A 12,913-nucleotide genomic window follows, 5' to 3' on the forward strand; every position below is an offset into this window, starting at 1 on the left:
CGGCGTCTCCTGACTTGTCTCCCATCGAGCACGTCTGGGATGTCATTGGGTCAGTAATAGCAAAAAGAGCTTATCTGTGGCACCTTCTGCTGAATGCAGATGTGTGCAGGGATCACAGGTGGCCACTGCAGTCACTGTCCTCAGCAATAGGACAGGAAACAAAGACCAGGAGTGCAGAGGGTGTAACAGGTGACTAATGCTTATTTTGGCAATTCACCCTCTTAGCTACTTTTTAGTTAACCTCAGACAATGCCTTTAAAATAACATGTGTAAGTGTAAATCTACTTTGACTGCAAAAACAAAGAAACATTATATTACTGGCATATTATTTATTATTCTTATATATGTGAGGTTCTTGGTGCACGTTATAATCAAATGATATCTGCCACAACAAGGCGACCTCAAGGATAGATCATGTTAGGGACGGCGGAACGCACTAAATATAAATAGGAAGTGCGTTCACCGCCCGGGGTCCACCGTGCAGTAGGTGTAACAACCGCTGCTGAGTAATGGCGGACTCGCTATATGGCGGTATACTGTGCTCGGGTTAAACGTCACCCGAGGTGCGCAGAGCGGACTCTGTTAAACTCACAGAGGTGCTTTAGTATCAGTAAAGCATAAACGCCGAGCCTGTTAGCTTCACAGGTCTCAGCTGGCGTGCACACACAGTATATGGTCACAGGACATGGCCCAAGGCAAAGGTCGGTGTCCGTCTTGACCTACCGTGTGTGCGGCATCGCGTAGGTGCTGCTAAGTACAGCGCGGCGGCAACTACTGCCGCTGTCCGATAGTGCCGTGAGGCATGATACCATCGGACGCTAGTGTAGCTGTGCGGTAGGCACAGTGGCGTATGGCTTGCCACTGACTGGCACTGACTATCCTCTAATTCCCTATCCACATGCGTAATATCCAAGGGTAGGGGTTTCAAATGAGTCAGCCACCAGAATCATACATCCGCCACCATTCACACATCTAGCAAATAATGTCTATACTAGCGCATGGGCGAGCGGCCATGCAGGCCTTTTATAGCCATGCACTTCCGGGACCTTCCAGGCCTCTGGGATGGGCAAATCAGATCAGGACAAGGACCTGAGCATGTGACCCCCGATCTCCACTGGGAGAGCGTCTCATGGGCATGCCCAGTAGCGCGGCGAGAGGACTTAGCCTCTGGAGTGGTTTCCTGCAAAGCAGGTTGTGCTACCATTGCTGGTCCAGAGGTGGCAGCAACATCCAGACCCAGAGAGCTGGTCTGAGCAGAGCGCCTGGATCACCGAGATTGCTGTGCAGGTCCCTGAGTGGTCGGAAAGGAATGGGAGACCGCTGGATGTATGGCTCTGGATTCCTGCTGTGCAGCTGCAGGAATCTGACGCCTAAACGATCAATGGATCAATTGTTGCCTAGATAGACAGGCAGATAGATATCTAAACAAATAGATGAGAGAAATTGCGATAGAGAAAAAGAGAGAGCTCCAAGTCGTCAAATGGATGGATTCAGAAATTACTGATTTCCACCAGATAGAACTTTTCTAGGATTAACAGTATTACCATAAAAATAAAAAAAGTGGTGATGAAGCATGCGCACTACCACTCCATTCACACAGGACATTGAGACCACACAAAATCAGTGCTAGTCAGTAGTTAGACCACTAGGGATTATACCTTTGTCTTTACAATCCTTACCGGTTATTAACTGGTGATAAAAGCATTTAATGAGAAAACCCATTTATTAAACCTTTAAGTGAGTCTTTAGGGGAGCTACTAAATTAATATCAATACAAGCAAAAATAAATTATTTACCATATAAGTACCAAGAAAAAAAAGTTCCTAAGACTCACTATTAGGCCGGGGTCGTACAATGCGAGAAACTCACGCGAGTCTCTCGCAACTCAATACTCGGCACTGCCGCCACCACTCGGGACCGGAGTGTGCGGCTGTATGAATTTCTATGTAGCTGCACACTCCGGTCCGAGTGCCGGCGGCAGTGCCGAGTATTGATGCGAGACACTTGCGCGAGTTTCTCGCATTGTACTCACAAGTCTGACCTCGGCCTTAGTGTCACCCTCTTATGCAGCTTATCACTGTATACAAAGGCACATGGACCATGTCTGTTGTACGCAAACTCTGGATATATTTGCTATCTGGCAATAAAAGAGATGAGTCCCCATATGGCATCTCCTGTCACTGGAGGATCACTAAGGTCTACGGAAAATAATAGCAGTCCATTTATGTGGAGGTCAAAGGAAACAATGATTGCAGAAGACAACAGATTTGCATTATTCACTTGCTGGAGAGCTTATCAATATGTGTGAATTTAAGCTTATCTGGAAGATCCATACTTCATAGTCAGTAGCAGTCAGACTGGTTTACGCTGTTTACTCTGTGAATTCAATGTGGAGGGACGCGGAGGCTCTGGAGCTAAAATGGAAAATTGTAATAATGCAAAGGACTGTGTATTGCATGTTACATACAGAGTTCTTTATTCATTTTATCATTGGCTTTAGCATAGCTTTTCTGTATCTATTATTATGCCTATGGTAGAATCTGCCAATAGGACAGAGGCGTAAAACCATCTGACAACACAAAAGGCAAGGCAAGCTGACATAGGTCATTTATATAGAGAATATTGTCCTCTGGGAATATATAGAAATATATAGAAAGTGGTTACAACAGCAAATATATATAACTATTTGTTTTATGGAAATAGATTATGCAGCTAATCTGCCAAGAAATAGCCAGAAATGGTGAAGTGTTTTCTCCCTTCATATAAATAATAAAAAGTGATACAATGTGCTGACAAGTTGTGTTTCAGTTCAATAGTAATCTCAGAACCCCTTTAATTTTGGTAGACAAGCACAGACCTAAGACGAAATGCAAGGCCAAGAAATGATTGAATCAATTCAATGCAAATTGAATTTGAGATTAATTTTATGAATTTCCCAGATCTCCACAAATTCAAACAATTTGTGATTCGATGCAAATACCCACTATCTTTTTACATTTTGCTTTTTATTAGTCACAGAAGTTTGATATAACCTCAGGTGAGAATGCAAAAGCTTCCCAAGAATGCCTTACAGCTATTTTATCACTTGTTATAGCGCAGTCAATCAGGAGAGCCTATAATACGTAGCTTGTATAAAAGCCGAGGCAGGGAATGCAGCAACCATTTTATAGTGATTTAAGATAGCGAGAAGATATTAGCGTTCACAGTTCAGCAAGACAGGAAGAGAAAGTCCTAAAACATTGGACAAATGCTCCATACAGTAATGTGTTGTACAACTGCAACACTGAAGAAAAGAAGAATAGTAGTTTGCAAGTAATATAGAGGTCTAATTGATAGAGGAAGAGTGAGCGATAGGAGAGGTGCTAGCAATAGTTCAGAATCAGTGTGACTGATCATTGATATGTAGTGATCAGCGAGTATGCTCGTTACTCAAAATTTCCGAGCGTGCTTGGGTGTTCTCTGAGTATTTTGGGCATACTCGGAGATTTAGTTTGTGTCGCCGCAGCTGCATGATTTGTGGCTGCTGGACAGGCTGAATACATGTGAGGAATGCTTGTTTGTTACGAAATCCCTACATGTATTCAGGCTGTCTAGCAGCCACAAATCATGCAGCTGCGGAGACACAAACTAAATCTCCAAGCACGCCCAAAATACTCAGAGAACACCCGAGCATGCACCGAAATCTCGAGTAAGGAGCATATTCGCTCATCACTATTGATATGGTGCAGCTGGCATCTATCCTGCTTCAATTGATATACAATTACCGTATATACTCGAGTATAAGCCGAGGCACCTACTTTTGCCATGGAAAACTGGGTAAGCTTATTGACTCGAGTATAAGCCAGGCATGCATTGTCTCCTCATCCCTGTCCTGGTATGCATAGCTCCCCCATCCCTGTCCTTGTATGAATGGCTCCTTATACCCTATCCTTGAAGGCATGGCTCCCCCGTTCCTGTCAAAGTATGCATGCCTCCCCATCCGTCATTGTATGCATGGCTCCTTATACCCTATCCTTGTATGCATGCCTCCTCCATCCCTGTCATTGTATGTATGGCTCCCCCGTCCCTGTCATTGTATGCATGCCTCCCCGTCCTGTCCCTGTATGCATGGCTCCTTATACCCTATCCTTGTATGCATGCCTCCTCCATCCCTGTCATTGTATGTATGGCTCCCCCGTCCCTGTCATTGTATGCATGCCTCCCCGTCCTGTCCCTGTATGCATGGCTCCTTATACCCTATCCTTGTATGCATGCCTCCTCCGTCCCTGTCATTGTATGTATTGCCCCCCCATCCCTGTCATTGTATGCATGCCTCCCCGTCCTGTCCCTGTATGCATGCCTCCCCGTCCTGTCCCTGTATGCATGCCTCCTTATCCCCTATCCCTGTTTGCATGTTTCCTATTGAGAAAAAAACAAGCAAACATCCTACTCACCTACTTGCGCACCCTGGGTGCTGGCACTGCATCTCATCGGCGCCTGCAGCTCTTCCTGCTGAGTGATCACGTGGCCCCGCTCATTAAGGTAATGAATATGTGCTCCACGCCTATGGGAGTGGAGAGCAGTGCATATTCATTACCTTAATAAGAGAGGCCACGTGATCTCTTGTCAGGAAGAGCTGCAGGTACCGGCGGCCGGAACGAGATGCATTGCCAGCACGCAGGTAGGTGAGTATGCTGTGTGCTAGAAGCATGTGGCTGCAGCTGGCACTGTGCGCTATTACAGCAGCGGCACAGGCTTTAGCCACAGCCAGAAGCTCCTGCCTCAATGACCTGCCGCTCCCCCTACCCCGCCCGATTTCTGGGACAATGACTCATGTATAAGCCGAGGGGGGCGTTTTCAGCACAAAATAAAATGTGCTGAAAAACTCGGCTTAGGCTAGTTTCAGACTAGCGTTTCTGGGCACAGCGCAGGGCCGCCGCTAAGCCCCGCCCCCAGCTGCGCCCCCTACTGTCATCTCCTCCTCTGATCGCATGACTGTGCATGCGTTCAGCGTACCCTATACTTAGCGTTGGGTGCGCTGGTCTGATTTTGCTGGCGCTGCGCCCTTTTGGAGCTGCGCCCAGCGCACAAAAACGCGCTGTGTTGCATTTTTATGCGCTGGGCGCAGCTCCAGCAAACTCAGACCAGATTAAATCAGTGTCAGATGTTTGCTTGCGTGTCTCGTGTGACGGTACAGAGTTTTTGCATTTCTAGTGCATTCATTTTTCTGAATGTCCCTGTCCCTACATAAATAATGCTGCCAGATTACATAGCTACAACCTACAGACAGATTCCCTTTAAAGATATTGAAAGAGGTTGGCTATATTCCTAGGAAACCACAGGGTAGATCTACCTGCAATTTGCAGTAAATTTTTTACCCATCACCCACAAATCACATTTTTGGGAAATATTTAGCCAACCTGATGTATTTGAATGTCGAATGTTTCGATTATCTCTAGCTAGGACATATTCTACTTGAAAGCATTGTGGCATTAGGATGTTATTAGACCTCTGATCTCATTTCTATGAAGCATGTAATAGGCAGATGTTTTATATGGTTTGTACCTATATTTAGTGCTTTGTGCCTTTTCCGACGGCCGCTCTTCTATGCGGGCTGCTGCTATTCTTGTGCTGACTGCAGTCTTTTCCTCTCATGGATTGTGGTAAAAGCTTTGACCTCTAACTATTGCATATCAGTGTAAATGTAAGCTGTGGGCCCTAAGGTGGATGACTTTGTTTAGTAGTTTTCAGAAACCAATCTTGCATTTAGAGGCAATAAGCCTCCGCATTACCGTTGCTCTGGTAATCACTGTCACTTTCAGTAAGAATTGAAAGTTGCGCTATGTATCTCACAGAGATTAGATGAACGCGGTGGGATTTTACACCTCACCGGCTGACAATGACACAATTGTCCTCTCTGTTAGGCAGTTTTATAATATGGCAACAGGTCATTTTACCAATAAGCCATATTATTACAAAAGACTGGTGTCAATCCTTCCATTACCCTAGACTAGCAAAGCTGCATTAACCTCTTCAGTACCAAAAACCATCAACGAAGCAGATTTGAAACCCTAAACTAGATAATCAGACAAATCTAAAATTAGTCTGAATTTTTCTTCGGGTTTCTAGACTTGAGATTCACATTTACTAGATCAATCATTGGGGTTTGGCATTGGAAAACTCTACAGACCTCAAGTCCAAGTTTTTAGGTTCAGTAGAGAGACAGCTATGCATTTAGCTAGGTTGGAGATATAGAAACCTACAAGTGTTTCTATAACATCTATATATGTAAAGCCACTTCATCACTGAATACAAAAGTCAAGATGTCATCATTGGAATAGACCCCTTCCATTCTAAAACAATATCTTTCAAATATAACAATATTGGAACATGCAAGATCATCGTTAGGCATTGCCTCCTTTGTCCACCTTAGCAAATGTTGGGGAGAGATTGGACCTATTGGATTTCACATGCCTGATGCTTTGTTCTCAAGGGAGATAAGGTATTATTAATGGTGTCAGCTTATTCCTTTATTGCAAAAAAAAAAAATTCCCCAGAAGTGGACAACTCTTATTATAAAATTCAGTGATAGGAGAATTTGTAACTTTTTTTTAGCTATGCCCCTCTCAACTGATTTATGGAAATGGACCACATCAAAGTTAAATGAGCTGCAAAATAAAGAGCCTGTAAAAAGTCAAGCAGAGGAAAATCTATATACTAAATTGAATGTATATGTGTATCAGCAACCAATCACGAAGCATCTTTAATTTTACCAGAGCTGTTTAAAAGAAGCTGAGCTGTGATTGGTTGCTATGAGCAACACTTTCCTTGCAACCAATCACTAAGCATCTTTCAATTCACCAGAGCTGTTTAAAAGAATCTGAGCTGTGAGTGGTTGCTATGAGCAACAGTTTTCTTTGCAACCAATCACTAAGCATCTTTCATTTCACCAGAGCTGTTTAAAATAAGCTGAGCTGTGATTGGTTGTTATGAGCAACAGTTTTCCTTGCAACCAATCACTAAGCATCTTTCATTTCTCCAGAGCTGTTCAAAAGAAGCTGAGCTGTGATTGGTTGCTATGAGCAACAGTGTTCCCATTCCATGACAACACCTCAGCAAACATTGACCGGGTGGGAGAAATCTAGCATCCCTGGGAACATAAGCTCCCAGCCATTGTCTGCCCCCCAGAAAGGAGCAGAGAGCACATGACAGAAATGAATCATCCCCTCCCGTACCAATATACACATCACACATCCTCCATCCCATAGGCACATCTTCCCTCTTAAAGGGATCTCCAGAATGGAAGTTAGAGCAGATCCCTCAGCGCTCTGATTCTGACCCCAGGCTTCTATTAAAGGGATCATTGGTATGGAAGTCAGGGCAAATCCATCCAGCGCTTTGGTTTTGACCCCAGGCGTCTCTTAAAGGGATCCCTGATATGGAAGTTTGGACCGTTCCACTCAGCTGTCTGGTTCTGACCCCAGGCTGACGGTATGATGTGGGATATTAGGGGTAGTAGTCTGGTGGCTCTGACTGACGGGATGATGTGGGATATTAGGGGTAATAGTTCGGTGGCTCTGGCTGATGGGATGATGTGGGATATTAGGGGTAGTAGTCCGGTGGCTCTGGCTGACAGGATGATGTGGGATATTAGGGGTAGTAGTCCTTTGGCTTTGACGGGATGATGTTGGATATTATGGTTAGTAGTCAGTGGATCTGATGGGATGATGTGGGATATTAGTGGTAGTAATCCGGTGGCTCTGGCTGAATGGGATGATGTGGGATATTATAGTGAATGTGGCTATGCGGAGTGGGCGGGGCTCTACACTCAGCTTTATATATATATATATATATATATATATATATATATATATATATATATATAGATATAATCATTATAATTTGTTATAACTAACTGTAGTTAGTTATTATGCCCGGGCAACGCCGGGCTCTTCAGCTAGTTGTTAATAAAATCTGAATGGTAAAAATAATTTTAGCCTCAAATACATCCACTTATGTAAAAAAAATAATAAATTCCCAACTCTTGGACAACCCTTTTAAGTACCTCCATCAAGCTCCATGGGAAATTGTGAGAAACAAAAAAGCCGTCTATTAACTTTCTTGGTTGTCACCTCATTTTGCTAAGCACTAGGTTCATTGTAATTGACTAAACAAATATTAGCGCAGTCTTTGAGCAGCTGACTTGCCATAGCCAAGACTGGTTCCCACATTTGTGTATCTCATTTTAAACATCCATGACACAAATTTTCTATGGCTAAGTGATAAATGTTGACTCACTTTATCATTGTCCACAAGGTTAAACAGTCTAAAAATAAATAAGTGTGATATTTTATATTACTTTTAGTTTTGGTTCAAAGGAATAAAATCTTTATGCTTATAAAACCTTTACAGCAAAAGCCTAATAAACTTAAAAGGAACCAGTCAGCAGGATTGTGCAGAGTAACCTACACACAGTGTCAGGTCGGCGCCGTTATACTGATTAAAATGATACCTTGGTTGATGAAATCCATATCATGGTTGTTCTTTAATCTTTATTTTCTGCTTTGTAATAATGAGATTCTTGTGTCCTAAGGCGGGGCTGGTGTATGTAGTCCTCTGATTAGGCCTGTTTCACACATCCGTTTGTCACCATCAGTCAAAATCCGCCGATTTGCAAAAAAACCGGATCTGCCATTTATCTTGGCGGATCGTTTTTTTTCCCCATTGAATTTCATTATCTGCGGATTTTGACTGAGGAACGTCCGTTGCATCCGTATTTCTGCGGATCCGCCAAAATTTTGGCGTCCGCTGAGATCACCGAACAGACAATGCAACTTTTTTTGTTGTCCGGATCCGTATTTTCCTCTTTTGCTACATGTTTAACCCTAAATCCAATCTGGCTGCAGGATAAAAAATTTCTCTCTCTCTCCTCCACTCACCGCCTCATCGCCCGAGATCTAGCCTCATCGCCCGAGATCTCGCCTCCATTCACCGCGACATTACCCGAGATCTCGCCTCCTCTGACCGCTACATGGCCGGTAGTCATTTTTTCTTTTCAGCCGCGGTTCCATTAAAATTCCATAATCGGCGGATCCTGGCGCACCAACGGTCCGGTGGCTCCCGTTGGTGTTTCATCGCCCACAGATCCGTTATCCACCATTTTAGCGGCTGCCAACGCACAGGAAAAATGTAAGTGTGAAACAGGCCTTAGATATTCATAACTGCTGACAGGTCATTGATCCCTCAGTAACCTGCCCCCTAGTTTGCATAATATCTGTACATATTTAAAAAAAAAACCTTCTGCAGGCAGGTGCCAGCCAGGGCACCTGCTCTGCAGCAAAATTGCATTTTTTTATGTGCCACTAATACGTTTTATTCAAGTTATACAGCTAGACAAAAAAACCCTCAATTTGAAAATGACGCCCGCTGGGCCTACGCAGTAGCAGCTCTCGATGTCTAGCTGTGATACAATATTTCCTACGGTGCATGCATGTGCGGCGCCATCTTATCAGAGAAGAAGAAAAAAATTCCTCCTCCAAGATGGCGCCGTCCGCGCCTGCGCAGTAGCAGCTCTTGGCTATTTCCAAGAGCTGCTACTGCTTTTTTCTTCTCCAGTAAGATGGTGCCGCCAACACATGCGCAGTAGCAGCTCGGAGATAGACAAGAGCTGCTATTGCCCAGGCACAGGCGGTGCCATCTTGCAGGAGGAATGCGCAATAGCAGCTATCGATCACAGCTAGACACCGAGATGGCAGCTACTACGCAGGCACGGCGAGCTCCATTTTCAAATTGATTTTTTTTTTCTTTCCTCTAGCTGAATAACTTGAATAAAATGTATTATTGACGCATAAAACATGCGATTTTGCTGCAGAGCATGTGCCACGGCTGGCACCTGCCTGCAGAAGGTTTTTTTTTTTTTTTTAACGTACGTATTTATTCAATATGCAAACTAGAGGGCGGATCACTGAGGGATCAGTGGCCTGTCAGCAGTCTGCATTATGAATATCTAATCAGAGCACTACATACCCCAGCCCCGCCTTAGGGCACGAGAATCTCATTAACACAAAACTGAAAATAAAGGTTAAAGAACAACCACAAGACAGATTTCATTAGCCACGGTATCATTTTAATCAGTATAATGGCGCTGACCTCACAATGTGGTTAGGTTAGGTTACTGTGCACAATCCTGCTGACAGGTTGGTTCCCTTTAAGGAGCATTACACTGCAAGATGATCGTGAATGGGCTTTGTTAAAACGGCTTGTTTAACCGTTACCTTGCCATGTAAACAGATTGACAATCTACGAGCAAAACACAAAACTTTGGCACAAAACTTCATCACACTCGGTGGGGCATCTTCTCGTGTACACAGGACTTTTGCTGCTAAGAAATGTGGCCACCTATGTGCACCGGGCTATCAAGCATAGATCACTTGGTGTGCATCGCTTGCTTTGGTCTTCCTGTGTCAACAGGCGCTCAAATGACCATCAATCAGAAAATGCTTACCGATCTGCAGTCGCAGCGTGCCTCCAGTTGGTTTACGTAAAAGGAGCTTTCAAATGTACAAGCAAATATGAATTGTTCTGTTGACTTTGGTGGAGATGGTTGGATATAAAGATATACTTCAGGTAAAATGAGAAATGAAAACACCTCTCAAACATCAGAGATAAATAAATTTCCACTATAATCACCCTAACACATGGGCACTTCAGTACCACAGATATAAGTGACTCGGACCATATGTTTCCCAGACCTTTTATCACCTTCATATCCACCCCCAAAGCAAAATAGGACTATACATTTCTCTGACATAGTCACCATATCTGGTGCCCTCTGATCTCCTCTCTTATTCTTTTAGATCTGTAGTCTCTTGTCTCTTCCAATATGGCCACCAAGAAGCATATGGAGTGCTATTGATCATGTGAAACTTGCCACCCCTTCCTTTCCCATGCCTTTGGTTGCTATAATCGTCTTCACCACTTGTCTAACCCTCCCAATGTGAAAGCAGGTAAGGCATAGTTTAGACTTTTCACAGCACTCCCCATACATCCATGCTGGCTACTTTAGAGAAAAAGAGAATGGGCAATGCTTTGATGGATTACTGAAAGGCTGCAGCTTAATCATTGGCTGGTTAAGAGCTACAGTGGTCACGTGACATAATGTTAAGTGACCATTGTGTTGGACAGTGCTGACCTTGTAGAATGAGCATCAGACCAGGAGGTATATGTTTTTTTAATTATTTTTTGGGGCAGTTAAAGGGGTTGTCTACTACTCAGAAAAACCCTTCTCGGTCCCTATGTTTCCTCCCTGCAAAATAATAACACCTAGTCTCACCTCCAGGGTTGGCACCATTCCAGTGGTGTCGGCACTGGCTCTGCCGGAGCTTATGTCACAGTGCATTGTCACGCGATCCCAGTGGTCAATCAGTGTTGGCTTCATTCCCCCCTCTTTTGGACACAACTGACATCCAGAGGAAGTGAGAGAGTGCTTTCTCCGGATGTCTGATTTATCGAAAGAAGAGGAGCGTGAAACCAGTGCTGATTGGCCACAAGGATTGCGTAACATAATAATGTCACATAAGCTCCAGGAGAGCCAGTGCCGCCACCGCTGAAATGGCGCCGTCACAGGAAGTGAGTATACTGCAGGTGTTATTATTATACTAGGGGGAAACATTGGAATTGAGAATGGGCTTGTGTGAGTAGTGGACAATCCATTTAAGAACAGGTTGGACACCTTTCATTTCAGCTTGTTCCCCTCTCCCCATCACATGTTTATGGTGGAGTGGGATGAAATAACTGGCTAGTATTTGACAAACTTTAGTCGTGAAATGCAAAATACTCTTGCTACTATTATTAACATATTACTATCAGCACAATAATAACAGCAATGACACCTGTATATTCAGTGTTGTTGTAACACACAGAAAGTAGCACTGTCTGAAATCACGTTGTCTGATCACCGATCACGCGCTCCATTGTAAACTGAAATCTGCAGATTATGTCACTTTGTCCTTGCCGTTGTTTGCTGTATGATAACGTTACACTCACTAGTCACAATGAGGTAAAAAAAAATAGATTATAAAAGATAATCAAATATTTTATGCTAAACACATTCACTGTGTGAGCAGTAATGAGACATATCCACCATAGCCATGCGAAGAACGTCATACAAATGTCTTATTTCTACCTCTTAGGAAATAACAGGGGTCATGACAGGAGAATAATGCAGTTTTAATGACAGAAGCAAAATGTCCAGGAACATACAGCTCAATAAAAAAGATCCGCTATAATGATTGCCCCATGTCTACTCCTTCCTGCCAGCACAGATATGGGAATTATATAATAGTCTCTAATAGGTCCATAGTCCAGAAGTGTCTAATAGGGCAATTATGTGCTGATTAATTTCATAATTTATTTTTATAGTTGTGTTTTTCTCAATCAGAGCCCCAAATCCCCTATTTATACAGTATGTGACTAGTGAAATTCTGGCTGCCTGCAGAAACCACTAGGGTGAGGCACTGAGCTTATTAACTGCTATATTCATAAATTGAACTCAAACTCAGGTCACGGTCTTGGGTCAAAATGCCAGGAGATAGCAGATAAAAGCCAAAGGGCAAGGCAAGGGGATAGTATTAGTCAGAACACGGTCCAAGGGTCAGGCAGAGGAAGATCAGAACCCAGAACAACCGAATCAGGCAAACACTCACCAGGAAGCATAAACTACATCTGACAGGGATCAGAGGCAAACAGCTCAGTTAAATAGTTTGGGCAATCTCCAGAACAGAGAACACCTGGAGAAAGTCCCATACCTCCCAGTCTCAGACTGGACAGCCAAGCTGTCAATCGAAGCAACAACAGCTAAGCATGCCCATCACAAGATTAGAAAGCTGAGCAGTCAATCAAACCACTGACCAATCAGCATGACCCAGTTTCCATA

General features: G+C 43.7%; 1 protein-coding gene across 4 annotated transcripts in view; it reads left to right on the forward strand.

Annotated features, from left to right (window-relative positions):
- PGCKA1 (PDCD10 and GCKIII kinases associated 1) overlaps nt 1-12,913 on the forward strand; it is an 85,710-nt gene that overhangs the window by 24,126 nt on the left and 48,671 nt on the right. The window contains exon 2 of one of the 4 annotated variants that reach the window (XM_073574729.1): nt 10,836-10,985. The exons of the other annotated variants lie outside the window; for them this stretch is intronic. The gene's annotated coding sequence lies outside the window, so the exon portion shown is untranslated. The remainder of the gene's footprint in view (nt 1-10,835; nt 10,986-12,913) is intronic. 4 annotated transcript variants of the gene reach the window in all.

The sequence above is a fragment of the Dendrobates tinctorius genome, unplaced genomic scaffold, assembly GCF_039654945.1.
Source record: "Dendrobates tinctorius isolate UK_male_01 unplaced genomic scaffold, ASM3965494v1 ptg000039l, whole genome shotgun sequence".
Classification (NCBI taxonomy): Eukaryota; Metazoa; Chordata; class Amphibia; order Anura; family Dendrobatidae; genus Dendrobates; species Dendrobates tinctorius.